Here is a 19,030-nt window from a genome sequence, read left to right as displayed (position 1 = left end):
TAAATAAAAATAACAATAAAGTAAAACAATGCATACATAAATAGACAGAAAGGTAATTACAAAACACCATACACTCTATAACATAAGCAAAACAAAAAAAAAATCATACGTATCATGTACATCCACAGAAATCTGCAATATCTTACAAACAACTATGACATTGCTGATTTAGTCTCGTTCATCGTAAGGTAAAGAAAAATACTCACATTTTGCCTTCCTAATCCTTGGTACATATGAACGGTATGTAGTATGCGTGTCACACTTTATTGTTAACTGTATTGTATCATATTTAAATGTTTCTTAATGAAATCTATCACTCCGAGTAAATAAACTAATTTGTTTTGATAGGCTGTCAATCTAATTGTTGCCAGAAAAATACATCTCTGTTCTGCTATTAAATGGTAGCGATGGGAAGTATAATTTAACCGTGACCGAGAAGTCACCCCAACATTAATGAATTTGAAGCCTATGGCAGCGTCAACTTCTATAATGAAAAAACCAACTGCGGAAAAAACACGTATAGATCTGTTTTATCTTGTCTGGCGTTTATTTATAATGACGGGATCAATCGAAGCCCGTGTAAATACAGCTGTTTGTGGTTGTATTTTTTCTTGTTGTAAGCTTCCGATTGATTTTCTTTTTCAAATGAATCGTTAGAAATTCAAATGACTTCAGTTTACAACAACAATCAACGCCGCATAAATCTGAACAACGATCCTGACAATGAAGCACGGAGAACGTTAATCCGGAATACGACAAACCATAGATAATACAAATAAGATGTATACTCGTTATCTAATTGCTCGAATCATTTAAATAGTACTGATTTCTCTAAGGCACTGACCATGCATATTTCGTTTTTATTTTTTTTTAAGTTTGAAAGGAGTAAATCGTAGTCCAAAACAGAAACAATTACATAAGTGTATATGGTAATTATTCCATCCCAGATATTCTGACAGACTGTCAACTCACTCTCCGCTATAAAGTTTTTTTACAAGTGTTATTTCTGTTCTATTCAGTCTATATTATTATCTATCGTCTGCATCTACGATATTTGTTGTCATATAAGCTGTCACATACATCTACATGTATGACATTTGTTGTCATATTAGCTGTCGCATGCATCTATGACATTTGTTATCATATAAGCTGTCACATAGTCTATGACATTTGTTGTCATATTAGCTGTCGCATACATCAATTACATTTGTTGCCATATTAGCTGTCGCAGGCATATATGAAATCGGTTCTCATATAAGTTGTCGCATACATCTATGTCATTTGTAGTGATATTAGTTGTCGCATGCATCTATGGCATTTGTTGGTCATATTAACTGTCGCATACATGTATGACATTAGTTGTCATATTAGCTGTCACATGAATCTATGACAGTAGTTGTCATATTAGCTGTCGCAAACATCTATGACATTTGTTGTCATATTAGCTGTCGCATGCATCTATGGCATTGATTGTCATGTTAGCTGTAGCATGCATTCATGACATTTGTTGTCATATTAGCTGTCGCAAGCATCTATGATATTTGTTGTCATATTAGCTCTCGCATGCATCCATGACATGTGTTGTCATATTAGCTGTCGCATACATCAATTACATTTGTTGCCATATTAGCTGTCGCAGGCATATATGAAATCGGTTTTTGTTGTCATATTAGCTGTCGCATGCATCTATGATATTTGTTGTCATATTAGCTGTCGCATGCATCCATGACATTTGTTGTCATATTAACTGTCGCATACATCAATTACATTTGTTGCCATATTAGCTGTCGCAGGCATATATGAAATCGGTTGTCATATAAGTTGTCGCATACATCTATGTCATTTGTAGTGATATTAGTTGTCGCATGCATCTATGACATTTGTTGGTCATATTAACTGTCGCATACATGTATGACATTAGTTGTCATATTAGCTGTCATATGAATCTATGACAGTAGTTGTCATATTAGCTGTCGCAAACATCTATGACATTTGTTGTCATATTAGCTGTTGCATGCATCTATGACATTTGTTGTCATATTAGCTGTCGCCTGCATCTATGGCATTGATTGTCATGTTAGCTCTCGCATGCATTCGTGACATTTGTTGTCATATTAGCTGTCGCATGCATCCATGACATTTGTTGTCATATTAGCTGTCGCATACATCCATGACATTTGTTGCAATATTAGCTGTCGCAGGCATATATGAAATCGGTTCTCATATAAGTTGTCGCATACATCTATGTCATTTGTAGTGATATTAGTTGTCGCATGCATCTATGGCATTTGTTGGTCATATTAACTGTCGCATACATGTATGACATTAGTTGTCATATTAGCTGTCACATGAATCTATGACAGTAGTTGTCATATTAGCTGTCGCAAACATCTATGACATTTGTTGTCATATTAGCTGTCGCATGCATCTATGGCATTGATTGTCATGTTAGCTGTAGCATGCATTCATGACATTTGTTGTCATATTAGCTGTCGCAAGCATCTATGATATTTGTTGTCATATTAGCTCTCGCATGCATCCATGACATGTGTTGTCATATTAGCTGTCGCATACATCAATTACATTTGTTGCCATATTAGCTGTCGCAGGCATATATGAAATCGGTTTTTGTTGTCATATTAGCTGTCGAATGCATCTATGATATTTGTTGTCATATTAGCTGTCGCATGCATCTATGGCATTTGTTGGTCATATTAACTGTCGCATACATGTATGACATTAGTTGTCATATTAGCTGTCACATGAATCTATGACAGTAGTTGTCATATTAGCTGTCGCAAACATCTATGACATTTGTTGTCATATTAGCTGTCGCATGCATCTATGGCATTGATTGTCATGTTAGCTGTAGCATGCATTCATGACATTTGTTGTCATATTAGCTGTCGCAAGCATCTATGATATTTGTTGTCATATTAGCTCTCGCATGCATCCATGACATGTGTTGTCATATTAGCTGTCGCATACATCAATTACATTTGTTGCCATATTAGCTGTCGCAGGCATATATGAAATCGGTTTTTGTTGTCATATTAGCTGTCGAATGCATCTATGATATTTGTTGTCATATTAGCTGTCGCATGCATCCATGACATTTGTTGTCATATTAACTGTCGCATACATCAATTACATTTGTTGCCATATTAGCTGTCGCAGGCATATATGAAATCGGTTGTCATATAAGTTGTCGCATACATCTATGTCATTTGTAGTGATATTAGTTGTCGCATGCATCTATGACATTTGTTGGTCATATTAACTGTCGCATACATGTATGACATTAGTTGTCATATTAGCTGTCATATGAATCTATGACAGTAGTTGTCATATTAGTTGTCGCAAACATCTATGACATTTGTTGTCATATTAGCTGTTGCATGCATCTATGACATTTGTTGTCATATTAGCTGTCGCCTGCATCTATGGCATTGATTGTCATGTTAGCTGTCGCATGCATTCGTGACATTTGTTGTCATATTAGCTGTCGCATGCATCCATGACATTTGTTGTCATATTAGCTGTCGCATACATCCATGACATTTGTTGTCATATTAGCTGTCGCATGCATCCATGACATTTGTTGTCATATTAGCTGTCGCATGCAACTATGACATTTGTTGTCATATTAGCTGTCGCATGCATCTATGACATTTGTTGTCATATTAGCTGTCGCATGCATCTATGACATTTGTTGTCATATTAGCTGTCGCATACATCTATGACATTTGTTGTCATATTAGCTGTCGCATACATTTATGGCATTTGTTGTCATATTAGTTGTCGCATTTATTTGTTGATGATATATGGTTAGCACACTTACCCGGATTATCAATTAAGGACATCATTATATTTTCTAAATACTTTGAGAGTAAAATATTCTACATGTACTACTAGTATTACATCTTGAAAGACCCAGTACGTGACCACTCTCGATTAAAACTATGAAATATAATCTAACTTGATGACGTGATAGAAGCTATGACCCTTAATGCTTTGCTTGAAAGCTTATCTTAACCAAAACCTATTTCACTACCCATCAATCTTAATTTACTTAAACTATTCTCGTCTCTTTTTACCCTTTTTGTTTTAAGGGATACATTTACTATTACACAAAAACTGATTTCCATTAAAGTTACTACTGAACTAATGATTTGATTGATTAATTGGAGCATTACCTTTTCTGGTGTAGCCAGTACTTTTGTATGACTGATATATAATGGTACATGATATAAATTTTCAGTTAAAACAAGAATGTATACAATTTGTTTAATTCTATAGTTTCCTCTCGATGCACATAGTTTCCTTAGCTAGTTTTTGTGTTTTTCTTTAGTGAGTTTATTGTCATTCGCCGTTTGGTATTTGCACATTTCCGATATTTGGTTTTGAAGTTCACATGAAGGAATAAATTCAAGAAATTCGCTCATAGGCTGCTCAAAATAGCTTTTGTATCAATCCCATGCATTACACCGAGTTTCTCCTTCTTAATATATATATATATATACATATACTTACATGTTAACATATGTTAACCGATGTTATATTTTGTACCGACTTTTCCTTTGCATTTGATAAAAATACATTTTAAACGATGTTCTATTTTGTACCAAGTTTTCCTTGAAGCATTACGTGTAAACCGATGTTTTATTTAGTTTCATCCGCTTTATTTATATAATACCATGTTACCCGAAGTTATTATTTTTATTTTAACTGGATTTTCACTCTGTATTGCATGTAAACCAATGTTATATTTCGTACCGTGGGCAAGTTTTCCCAGATGCATTACCATTTTGAAACCGAGTTTTTCCCTCTGCATAAGATATGTAAACCGATGCTATATTTTGCGCCGAGTTTCCTCTGCTTTGTAATAACATTTAAAAAATAAGAAGATGTGGTATGATTGCCAATGAGACAACTCTCCACCAGAGACCAAATGAAATAGAAGTTTACAACTATAGGTCATCGTATGGCCTTCAACAATGAGCAAAACCAATATCGAATAGTCAGCTATAGTTCCCGAAACGACAAACGTAAAACAATTCAAATCAGAAAACTATCAGCCTAATTTATGTACAAAACAATAAACGAAAAACAAATATGATATATAGCAACAAATGACAACCATTGAATTATAGGTTCCTGACTTGGGACAGGCACATACAGATTGTGGCAGGGTTATACTAGTTTGTTGGCGCCAAACCCTCCCCTAACCTGGGACAGTGGTGTAACAGTACAGCATAAGAACACGCTATAAAAATCAGTTGAAAAGGGCTTAACTCATTAGATCGACACAAAGCAGAAAAAATATCTTACAAAAAACACAGAACGGACGTGGCAGGACATTTATACATCCCCACAACAACAAAAAGACACTAAGTAAAGATCTGAGATTACTCGCAGTTATGACATCTAGTCCAAAGCCAATGGAAACGAATAAAAAATCATGCACCTAAGACTGAAATATCTATCAGTACACATCCAAACATTCAATGGATTTAGTGTAAAGACGTCATTGACATGTTTAGCGATGTTATAACTATGTATCGAGTTTATCTATGTTTTGTCCATGGCGTTAAAATACTAAATCCCTGCCTGGGGTGTGTTTTAATTGATTTTAGTCTGATGCATGATTTTTTATTATAAATTGTTTTTGGCTTTTAACTAGCTTTCAGTAACTGAAAGTACTTTCAAATCGTACTTTCGTGTTAATTTGACCTGTTGACACATGTAATGCATTTTTGTTATTCAATGTTTACTTCTTTTTGTGTTATAACTCGTCTTTCTACCTTTCCACCTTTGATAAGTATTTAGTATTACGAAAAAATTGTCACTTCTTTACTCGTTCTATGAATAAAAAATTTGTTTTGTAAAAATTGTTTCTGTACTCCTACCAACAAAATTATTATATTTAAATTTACCTGTGTACGTTACTTTATTTAACGCTATTTTGTCCTAGGTTAAAGTTGTCTTTTTGAGATTGAAACATCTTTTTCATTTATATTGTGTCATGCATCAAACTTATTCGTTCAGTGTATATTTACTTGTTTTTTTGTGTATTGTCTTTGTGATCTAGTTCAGCCATTTCAATTGATATTTTATTGTGTGTCATTTTATGGTGTAATGTTATACCACTGTTTCAGGATAGGGTGAAGGTTGGCGCCTGTTAAAACGTTTAAACCCGCTGCATTTATAGACTAAAGTTATAATTAGCACCAAATTTACCTCTGGTTTATATATAAGAACACATAATAACATGTACAACGATGTTATGTTTTCTAACGGGTTTCTCTCTCCATCATGTATACTTATTTTGTAAGTTTTAACGAATAGCGATGTTACATTTTAAGGGTTTTTGCCGAGATTTTTTTTTCATTCATCAGAAACAAACCATGTTTTTCATTAACATACAGAAACAAGAATTCTATTTAAAAACATCAGTATTTTTATAATTTTTACTAAAGTTCAATAGAAACAGACTATTTTTTACAACTTTTCTGAAACAAAAGATTTTTCTCAAGAATTTAGAATCAAACAATGAAACCATGTCCCCCCCCCCCCCCCCCCCCCCCCCCGAAGAAAGGGAAAATATGAAAAAAAAAGATAAAAAGAAGATATTTTTTTTTTATAAAATATGCTATGCCTGTAGAAGTACATCAATGTACATAATAGTTACCTAAAGATCGATTTAGCGTTTCATTCCGGATGACCAACGTTTGGTGGATTTACGGCATTCGGACTTCAAAAATTTCATGAAAATTGATAACTTGTCCGGAATTTTTTGCAATGCTTGCAGATCTGAAGCTATTTGTGTGTGCATTAGTGTATTACGATGATTTACTGATTGAGTTTGCGTTTCATTTATGTTGGTCGATTTTTTGTCGAAACTTCATTCCGGTTGACCGACTCGTTGTGGAATGGTACTAGTTGAATATCGGGACATTGACTTCGTACGTACAAACCTAGTCTATCCGAGTGTATACATATTTCATTAATAAATTTCAATTTAAATAATAAACACAATAAAGTATGAACACAATGGAATAATTAGTAGGATCCGGAAACAAGCTGTTTACTTATATTAATCCGTTTCCTAATTCAAAATAAGAACATTTCAGATGTGTAACACTAAACAAGTTTGATCTTTAGTTTATATCTATCTTTCTTCGTTGTCCCTCCTTGTATACTCCTCCTCTTTTTACCCTTTAGAATGCAAGGTAAATTTTCGATAAAAGTAAGATATTACATTCTTTTGGAATAATGGCCTTTAGGTATTAAACGATTTACCTCCGAACATTTCATAAAAAAACGATACCCTTCTTTCCGGAACGATACTTTTGTGGGAAACATTTAGCGTACCAACATTGATGCAAGAAAACAAAACATACCCGGTATGGGTAATAAAATCATAAGTCGAATGCCAGACATCAACACCATGTCAAAAAAAAACCCGATAAAGACAAACAATATTTAAAAACTCTTTACTCAGGAAAATAATACCAAGAGTTACTCATGTACTCCGAATGGATAGCAAGTTCCTGTTCCATTAATGACGCCCTATCTCCTTCGACAGAAATTATATCCAATGGTAAGTTCCGAACGTGTGGACAAAATTATATTTCTGAAAGATGAAAAAAGAAAAAAAGCAATTGACGCAATGTTACTACTTTAGTTGAAACATGCTTACTTGACGTTTTAATGTGGTCTTGTTATTGCATTTTAGTCATAGTAGTTAATTCTTATAGTACTAAACATTTATTGGGCTTCTAATACAGTTCTAGCGTAGGCGTAGTTAAGGTAATTAACTAAAACAGAATTTACTGTCAAGGAAAATTGACATCCATTTTTATTATCTATTTTCATTTATAAATTATTGAATGTAAATGTAAGGTCAAAAGTTCATTTGCCAATATTTATGTTTTTTTTTCTCACAACCTATTGCTTTTCCGGTTTGAAATATTAAATCATCCATACATATCATAATTTCCCCTAACACGAGAAAACGGATCAATTATCGTCCTTTAAACATCACATATATCATATTCATCCGCTTACAAGGCCATTCTTTGACGGACTAATTTGAACAAAACGACAATAAAATATTTAATATTGCAATTTTGTTTATAATTAACATGAAATGAACAAATTTATTGAATAAAAACAAAACCTCAGAGAAAGAAATTAGTAGTTGTTCTTCTTCAAAACACAAGAAGTGAGACACGAAAGACGTGTCCGCACGTCACACAATGTTATAGATAAAATAAATGTTAGTATGACGTGGGATAAACTTCATTAAGACAGTATAAACCTTACCTGGAAGTGTTGTATCTTTTTGAAATTGCATGGACTTGACTTTAATCGTTCCGGGACCATACAAGTTGTTAATAAATTAAACAGAAACAGTTAGAGAATTGCTAAAAAAAACATAAATGATACAATACAATCACGGACGAGGTTCCGCACTTAAAACCGACACATGAATATGTGATGGGGTTAAACTAGCAAATGTTAACTGTCAGTATTTCAATTTAAACGAATTCGGACTAATTGTACGTCCCTACCAGTTGCACAGTTTTGTAGTCATTCATACGAAGCATTGAAGAAAAAAAAAGGTAGAAAAACAACACAGCTGCAAAAATATTTAAATTGAACTTGCAGATGGCATTTCATTCATTAAAGTTTTTTTCTATATCCCTGTGAAATTATATATCCCAGTGAACTTGACTTTAAGGATACAAACAGACAGGATGGTCACTTCCTAAATGTATTAGCCAGACCATAAGTCAGGAAATATAAAATAAGGAAATATGGTTTGATTGTCAATGAGACAACTATCTATTAGAAACCAAATGACGTAAATGTTAGCAACTATAGATCACCGTACGACCTTCAACAGCGAGCAAAACCCATACCGCATAAGCTATAAAAGGCCTCGACATGAAATAATGTAAACGACAAAACCAACGGCTTGATTTATGTACAAAATAACAAACGAAAAACAAATATGATATACAGCAACAAACGACAACCACTGAGTTACAGTCTCTTGACGTTAGGCAGGCAAATACTTGTACATAATGTGGTGGGGTTATTTAAGACGGTAGACCTCAAATATAAACTAACCAGTTCATACAAACAGACATAACGACCAACCTCAAATATAAATGACCCAGTCCATACAAACAGACATAACTGTCAACCTCAAATATAAATAACCCAGTCCATACAAACAGACATGACAGTCAACCTCAAATACCTGCCAACCTCAAATATAATAATGTTTATCAGTTTACTGATAATACAGATTTAATAAAAGTTTAAATTCCGTATTTGTTCTTGAGTCACAGGGAACGTCAATCAGTCATAGTCTGTAACCATGAGCAATAATTCTAGTCCCTTCTTGAATTATCAAGACAGTCAGGTCTCGGATTTCGATCCTAGCAGAATTCAAGCGGACAGTCCTAACGGCCTCTTGAGTGGAGTCAGATTGGTGTTTTGATGGACATTACGTTTTTTGCAATTTTTCTCAGTCGTTGTTGCTATTCAATTGTGGGCCCGATTAAGTTATGGTTTAAAGTGACAACCAATCAGTTACAGTATGTGTACATCAATTTCGAATAAATCCTGTTACTTCAGAAATTTTGCGCAAGATTATACAATCAGGTGAGCTCACGGTCGTTACTAGTATGATATTGGAGTCCAACCAATTTTGAATTAACGATTTGTCATTTAATATTTCACATAATAATTGCATTTGCAGATTCTCAGTTTGAAAGCTGACCAAAGAGGTATCTCTACGACTTTATTATTCCTCAGCGGGAGGCAGATCTTTGTCCTATGAGCATGTTACGTGCCTTTTTCAAATTTAATACCCTTTTACAGAAAAAACCCTGTTTTACATTTTAAATGGGTCTCCTTTGACTCGTTTTTCAGTTTATTTCCATACTAAAGAAATCCCCTCCCCTTTTTGTGGCTTTAAAGATGAAATAAATCATTTGCCATTCTAATATAACAGCTCAAGAATGAGATTTGTTCAGCGGCTCAGGAATGATGGGAGTGCACTTGTCGGTCAAAGGTAATGATGCTTTCTTGAACAATGTACAAGGAGCTTGAGTCTGAGTTCAGAGTTTGAAAACTCTGTTCGTCGAGTATTTTTTAATTGATCAGAATTATTATAAATCAGCACCATCTACCATGCAGTAAACTCGTTTTGTTTGGGATGAGTGTGTATAGACCTACTCATTTTGGCGGGATCTGGCAAGATGACAGGGGGTTCATGACCCTATAATTCTACGTTAGACCATATGCTACAATATTTTCCTGTGGTACCACAGCGAAGTTGTGTTTTTTATAAATGGTGTTCTCTTGTTTACCAGAGCGGCCGGTTCATTACTGGTACCAGTTTTGGATTATTTTATCCTCCGAGTACCGGGGAAGCGTTATTCAGGTTATGGCCTAGCGTCAGTGTGGGGTCGGGCGGTTTGTATCGTCTTGCCAGACCTCGTTTACTGTTTTTTCCAGCGACCGATATTATTCCACATAGTATTTCTTGAATTATTTAAATCTTTGATCAGAATATAGGAGATGTGGATTGATTGCCTATGAGACAGTTCAACTGTATAAACAAAGTGGGTGTAGGCACCCAAAGGTGACCGTACATCCTTCAATAATGAGCAAGACCAATACCACATGCGGCCGATTTTATTCCACCCAGTATTTCTTGAAGTATTTAAATCTTAAATTAAATGAACCCGTCCATACAATAAGACATGACGGCCAATCTCAAATTTAAATGAACCAGTCCATACAATATAAAGACGTGATGGTCAATCTCAAATATAAATGAAGCCGTCCATACAATCAGACAAGTTTGTCAACCTCAAATATAAATGAACCATTCCATAATGTAGTGTTTTAGTTGGCTGTTTCGGTATATAATCGAGACAAGCTGTATCGGCCCCAAAAGTCGAATGTTTGAATATTGTCTTTAACGTTTTAAAATCCAATCATTTCACACAGTGCTGGGTCTTTTCTCATTTCAAGAGATGAAATAGTAAGAGAAGTTACCGTTTTATGAAAGTTTCAACACTTTGAATGTAAATAAGTAATTCCAAGCGATCTTGTTCTATAAAAGAACATCAAAGAAAACAACTGTCAGTTTCTAACGGTAAATGGTAATCGATTTGTCAGGAACTAATTTTAGAACGGATTAAAACAAAATAAAAAAAATTTATTCGATTATAAAATTCTCGTTTGAAATTGATCTCCATGTTATCCGTCTGTTTTATTAATGTTTGAAGTTGTGTTGAATTGAAGATAATAAAAAGGCACCAGTACCGGAGAAGAAAAAGTAATTATAATTATACTATCTTTTATGATATCATGTGCTATATAGTCAGTTCTCTAGAAATACTGCCAAGAAGACTAGTTTTAATATATAAAACACTAATTTTGTTAATATCTTATACTTGAGTGACCTTCGCTGATAATTAAAGCACTTCAGCTACTTAATATTAAGTATTCATATTTACTACCCTATAAACAAGTAACCATGCAGTTAGAAATGAGAAACTTTACACAAAGTTTTGACCACAGTGCAATTGGAAACAAGATAACAACAAAATGATTAGAAGAAATCACGCGTTGTTTTATCATTGCAAATAATATTATTATTTGCCAGTATTATTTTAATTAAATGATGCCTATTTCTTTTCGTCGATTTATAAATTGTGGTTACTAATAAGAATTTGCAACTGACCCTACTGGCAACATTTAAGTAAACATTGTAATTTTAAAACAAGTGAAAAAAAAGATAGCAACTCGGCTAGTCTTGCAAATAAAATACAAGACATTATATTATAGTGTCGGGACATACCAATATGTAACAGATTTCTTCCACTATGTAGAATGCCACCAAGGGGTGTTGGCTATGTGTGACATTTGATGGCGTCTTCGAAGCGAAGAAAAAACAAACGAGATAAATAAAATTGTAGAATTGTCCTATTTGTGAATTATTTGAGCCGAACCCTTTTTGCATGGGAGGTACCGACCAATTTTCACTCTCCCGCGACCAAACGCAGACGTACGCAGTGCTCCGTTTGCTCCAACACTACTACTCTTAAGTTTTTATGGTCACAGATTTTGAGACCTTTTGATTCAAGTTTCTGGATAAAAACTAATTTTTAGAGACCAGGTTCCGTATATTTTTATTAAAATGATTTCATGTTATAATATAAGACCAGTTGTCGGCTTCCAAGTTAAAATTAACTTTTGGCTCAAAATGTTGATATGTGTCATACGAGGTGGCAGATTCCGCAATTCCGACGATGAGGCATTTGTTGAAAAAAAAGATAATTTTGCCCGGAAATATAAAAATAAGAAGATGTGGTATGATTGCCAATGATACCTTATGAAGTGGAAGTTAACAACTATAGGTCACCGTACGGCCTTCAACAATGAGCAAACCCCATACCACATAGTAAACTATAAAAGGCTCTGAAATGACATATGGAAAACAATTCAAACGAGAAAAAATAACGGCCTGATTTATGTACAAAACAATAAAACGAAAAACAAATATGATATACATCAATAAACGACAACCACTGAATTTGCGGCCGTATAATGGTATGGCGATGTCGTCGATGTCGACGTGGTCCAAAGACATTTGGTTTCCAGACAATAACTTGAGTATATAAAGTATATGGATCTCTATGAAATTGTCCCACAAAGTGTCATACCGAAAAAGGAAGGTTGGGATTGATTTTGGGGGTTACGGCCCAAACCGTTTGGGAATTAGGGACAAAAAAAAACAAGGATTCTCATCTCTGGTTTCCAGGCAATAGCTAATGTATTAGTATGATATGCTGAATCTAACCATGTATTTAGATTTTGGATATTGAACCATAATAGGTAAATTGTTGACTCACGGCAATGGTCTACGGAGAATCTCTGTTGATCGTCTGTGTTTAATATATTTACTCGTGTTGACTCACGTCTATTGTATACTGAGGATCTCAGATGATCGTATGTGTTTCATTTTTTGGACCCACGGCTATTGTCTGCTGAGGAAATCTGTTGATCTTCTGTGTTTAATCTATTTTCTGATGTTGAATCAAGGTAATTGTCTACCAAGGATCTTGCATTGATCATATGTGCTTAATCTAGTTACTAATTGTCCCGTATTAATTTATTGTTACACTCCGTACAGTCGAAGCCCAAGTGATCCGGCGAAAGATCCGTCAATGGATCCGACCAATACACATATATTTAATGGAAATAAAACATCAAATAAAAAGGACGACGGAACCTTCAGCTGAGGAGTACAGTTCGTTACAGGCAGTTACACTCATTCTAGTTGTAGGACTATATATTTCGTAGATTATCATTTGATATTTCTAATTAATACAATATTCTAGTCCGGAATAAGTGCAATAAGTATTATAATTTTCCTGGAAAGACAAATGAAAATCAGCTAAGCAAACGGCAATTCATGTAAAAGGGACGACTCAAGAAGTTTGGTCTGACTTTTTGCGGTATAACGCGAACATTGCTAGACTGAACGACTGGAAAGAAGAGAGAAAACGGATAGTTTTTCTTACTACCTTTAAGGGTCAAGCTGAAGCTTATGTGCAAGTCAGTGATATTACGAACTGGGGCTCTCTTATGCAGAAAATGGAACTTCGCTTCTGATCCTCTAATATGAAGGGAGCGTATCTAGTTGAATCAAACTTGAGGAAACGTTAATCTGGAGAGACTTTTAGGGATCTAGGGCAATCCACTGAAGACCTGTACAAACGAGCTAATAGCCCAGTCAGGATTCAGGAAAATATTATAAAGTCTTTCATTGATGCTTGAGATGAATCCGAATAGTTTAGACTATTGGTTAGACGCATTCGACCAAAAAGTTTACAAGAGGTCGTGACGAGTGCCGTGGATGAAGAATGCACCATGCTTAATGAAAGGCAACATAATTCGTCTAAAAAGACTGTGTATTCCGTTGAAACAAACAACAAGGACCAATATTCTATGCATGTCGTGTTATAGCAATGGAAACAATATATATTTCTGCGAGACATGAAATAATTGTGAAAGCGAAGCTCACTAGGAAAGTATATGCTGAAAGAAATTCAGAAGTGTTTGAATTTTTTCGCCCAGATATAGTAATTTCATGAAGAAATATGAATTAGCCATTGGAAGAGTCAATGCATCACGTTCGCATATATATTCGAGAATCATGAACCCTTGTGATACTGATATTATTCTTTACAAAAGAACTTATACCAATTGTTGTTTTTCCTGACTCTCCTGTCGGATCATAAAAGTATCTTTATACTTTAGCAGAATTTCTTTAAACTTCACGCTTTCATTTTCGGTAAGGTTTTCTCTCCCATTATTGTACATGTCCGTCATAAACTGTGGAATATGTCGTGAATCTTTGTCCTTCTGATGAACGTGACAAAGAGTTCCTTCTTCCCAAATTCGGTGTTATTCACAATTTTCTAAGCTGGAACAAATAATCCAATATGCATAGTTTCAAATTGAAAGAAGACATTTCAGTAAAAGAACCTCCAAGAAGAATATCTATTTATAAACTTGATAAAGATGAAATTAAGAAGTTGGAGGATAAGAAACTTATTGAAAAGTCAGATAGCCCCTGGTCGTCAAGCTTAGTATTAGTGCAAAAGAAAGATCTTTCGTGGCGCCTGTGTGTTGATTACAGAAAAATGAACGATAAGACGACCAAAGACGCGTATCCGATTCCTAGAATAGAAGATAACTTAGAAACACTGAGTGGCGCCAAGTGGATGTCAGTTTTGGATCTGAATATGGCTTTTATCGTTTATTTTCTAGAATAGGAATTCCAGAGTTCTGGAAAGGGGTAATTGTTCCGTTTTATTTTATTAATTGTTACACTCCGTCCAGTCGGAGTCCAGGTGATCCGCCAATGAATCCGACCAATTCACATATAAAAGGAAGACGAAAACTTCATGTGAGGAGGCAGTTACACTCAGTGATGATATTCTAGTTGAATATTTGTTTTGTAGATTAATAACATTTGATATTTTTAATTGATACAATATTATAGTCCGGAATAAGTGCCAGATTAACATTAAAATCATTTGATTATATTTGATTTCTGAATAGAATATTTGAACTGCTTAGTTTGTTTGTTGGGATTCTACCTTGCCTTAAAAGTTCACGTACACAGTTTTGACTCATGGCTATTGTCTACGGAGTATCTTTGTTGATCGTCTCTTTTTAATCTATTTGGACTCACGGCTATTGTCTACTGAGGAAATCTTCGATTGTCTTTGTGTAATCTGTTTACTTGTGTTAAAAAATTGAAAACAACACGTCCGAAGCGCTTTTCTGGATTTACCTTCATCAGGAACGCTCAAAGCCAAACTTTCTCATGACTTTTATAAAAAAAAAATAAGGCGAAGTGGTATGGTTTCCAATGATACAACTATCCACTAAATCTCAAATGAAGTGGATATAAGCAATTATAGGCAACCGTACGGCATTCCAGAATAAGAGAACTCCATACCGTATTGTCAGCTATAAAAGGCACCGACATAAAAAGTATGAAACAATTCAATTGAGAGCTAACGGCTGAATTTATAACAAAAGCAAAAATGACAGACATGAACCAACGACAACCCTGAACTACTTGAAGGCTGTATGCTCCTGGCTTGGAACAGTCGCATATAGAATGTGGCGGGGTTAAACATGAAAACTATGCAAAAAAATAATCGAAATATTTGAGAAACAGCAAAACACCGCAACCACTCAATAACAGACTCCTGACTTGGGACAGGTTAATGTAGAATGTGGCGGGGTTAAACATGTTATTTTCTACTCATTACTCTGTTGATCTTCTTAGTTAAATTTACTAATGTCGACTCAAAGCTAATTACACTTGTGTATAAGTTTTTTTTCCATTCACATGGTCATAATCATTTAGTCGTCAAAACCAACTGTCATTTTAATATCCAAGTATCTATATAAGTATTTACTACCAACACAATTTGGTTTGTTTAAGTATGTCCTTCCTATACATTTCAGGATAAATGTTCAAAATTTTGGTCAAAATTGCATTTTTGGGCCATCTTTAGAAATTTATTATTTCGTCACCAGTTCGAAAATACAACACAACGTTGTTTAAACCGCAAGTATATATTTGAATCTAATGATACTACAAATAAAATTAAAAAAGTTTTAATGACTATTAGCAAAACCCATCATACACCTGCAGGCGAAAATACAATGAAATTATAACCAGTAACCACAAAGGAGTTGGCGAATGTTTTTACAGTGAGCAGTATACATGAATGATGACTTTGGAGTATTTTTCCCCTATACGTTGTTTTACGATCTCATAATAGTAAAAATGCTAAAATGACATGAACTTTTATGACATAATGCGATTTTGGCAATAAAACATGAGCATTATACAATATGATAAATTAAGAAGTTATCAAGAAACTGAAGTTCCAACTCCTTCATGCAAAGTTGACCATAGATGAATTGGCTATTCCTTTTAGGTCGCTTTTGGTCATTTAGCTCCTAACGTTTGTACGTATTTACACATCCCTGGTGTTCAAACGTATTTACTAGGGATGTCAACGAGTACTCGAGTACTCGAGTATCGCTCGGTAGTACCGAGTATCGAATACCAAAATGATACTCGACTAATCGGTTTCCTGTTAGAATGTTGTTGCTTTCTTAAGCTTTAACAAAAATTCTTATTGAGAGCGCCTCCCGGGAAATTAAATATTAATCACAATTGATCAAAACTAAAATACGTTTCGAATGTTTGCGTTAAATTGTCATTTAAAATCCTTCCGAATACAGAGGTATGCTATGAACAAGAGCACCTTTCCAAGGCTTACACTTTTAGCTAATCTTAGTCATTCCTCCACCTCTGTACCATCAGAGCAAATATTTTCATCAGCAGGACTGTTAATTACGTTACAAAGTTGATAAATCGCCTCGTCCCAGAAAAAGGTGACAAGATAATTCTAAATAAGAACAAATTCGTTACACCCTGTGTCGACCCTCCAAACATGATTAAAGGCATCAGTAAGTTCTAATCATCACCCCTTTGTTGATCATTAAATGTGTTTTTACGGTTCCCAAATACTGTTGTTTGAGTAATTATTTTTTCTAAAGATGTTTATTAATTAAATGATTATTGCCAGTTTACTTAATCATGTTAATTGGTACAAGTAGTAAATGAGCTATTAATTGTGGTATAAAATTCCTTGAATTATTTTCTAGTCCTAGGTAATAATGTTAAGGGTGATACGTCCATAAGACAACGACACACAATACATGAAATGGGTATAATTTTGTGTTTCCATTTTGTTGATGTTTTTCCGAGCGAGTACTCGAGTATCGCTCGGTAAATCCAACGAGTACTCGATTAGTATATCTTTACCGAGTTGACATCCCTAGTATTTACACATCCCTGGTGTTCTAATGTATTTACACATCCCTGGTGTTCAAATGTATTTACACATCCCTGGTGTTCAAATGTTTAGGTTTGATCGTTATTGATTAAGGTTTATTGAGAAAAGCGCTTCAGACGCTCGAAATTTTTAAAATGCTATTTTCATTTACTATCAATGGTTCGATGTCACTGCTGCTGAACTTAAAGTGTACGAGGTTGTCTCCAGCTCAGTAGTCAAAACTTAAAGTCTACGAGGTTGTCATCAGCTCAGTAGTCAAATCTTTAAGTCTACGAGGTTGTCTTCAGCTCAGTAGTCAAAACTTAAAGTCTACGAGGTTGTCTTTAGCTCAGTAGTCAAAACTTAAAGTGTACGAGGTTGTCTTCAGCTCAGTAGTCAAAACTTAAAGTCTATGAGGGTCTCTCCAGCTCAGTAGTCAAAACTTACAGTCTACGAGGGTGTCTCCAGCTCAGTAGTCAAAACTTACAGTCTACGAGGGTGTCTCCAGCTCAGTAGTCAAAGCTTAAAGTCTACGAGGGTGTCTTCAGCTCAGTCGTCAAAACTTAAAGTCTACGAGGGTGTCTCCAGCTCAGTAGTCAAAACTTAAAGTCTACGAGGTTGTCTCCAGCTCAGTAGTCAATGCTTAAAGTCTACGAGGGTGTCTTCAGCTCAGTAGTCAAAACTTAAAGTCTACGAGGGTGTCTCCAGCTCAGTAGTCAATGCTTCAGAAATTCGAAAATTTATAAAGTGTTATTTTCAGTTTGTAATGAACAATAAAAAAAGGCCATATTATTTCGTAATATTCATTGAAATTGAGTTTTGGGGGTTTTAAATGTACCGTAATGTTCATGTAATCCTGGTAAACTTATCGATCCTTTAAATAAACTTATTCTAAAAGATTATCTATTCAACACTGTAATTAGATCATTGAATATTGTTTTTATTTGTATTAATACTGATTTTGTTATCAGTAAATTAAAAGGAAACTAAATATTATTGTTATATACATATACACATTCATGGATCTACAATCTGTCGATACCTGTATCTTGGCATTGCACAAGGTCATGTTTTTCTCGGACTGTTTATGACGTCTTTACACTAAATCCATTGGATGTTGGATGTGTACTGATTGATAATTTAATCTTAGATGCATGATTTTTTTTATTAGTTGTTAGTGGCTTCGAACTAGCTGTCAGTAACTGCGAGTACTCTCAAATCTGTACTTAGTGTCTTTTTGTTGTTGGGATATACAAGTACCCGGTCACGTCCACTCTGTGTTTTTGTTAGATGTATTTCTATTTGTATCTATTTGATGAGTTAAGCCTCTTTCAACTGATTTTTATAGTTCGTTCTTATGTTGTATTGTTACACTACTGTCCCAGGTTAGAGGGAGGGTTGGGATCCCGCTAACATATTTAACCCTGCTACATTCTGTATGTATGTGCCTGTCCCAAGTCAGGAGCCTGTAATTCTTAAACCTGTGGTTGTCGTTTGTTGATGTGTTACATATTTGTTTTTCGTTCATTTTTTTGTTTGTTCATAAATTAGGCCGTTAGTTT

Source organism: Mytilus californianus, unplaced genomic scaffold (genome assembly GCF_021869535.1).
Source record: "Mytilus californianus isolate M0D057914Y unplaced genomic scaffold, xbMytCali1.0.p SCAF_3, whole genome shotgun sequence".
Classification (NCBI taxonomy): Eukaryota; Metazoa; Mollusca; class Bivalvia; order Mytilida; family Mytilidae; genus Mytilus; species Mytilus californianus.
The sequence above is the reverse complement of the archived record's forward strand: the minus strand, read 5'-3'. Positions refer to the sequence as shown.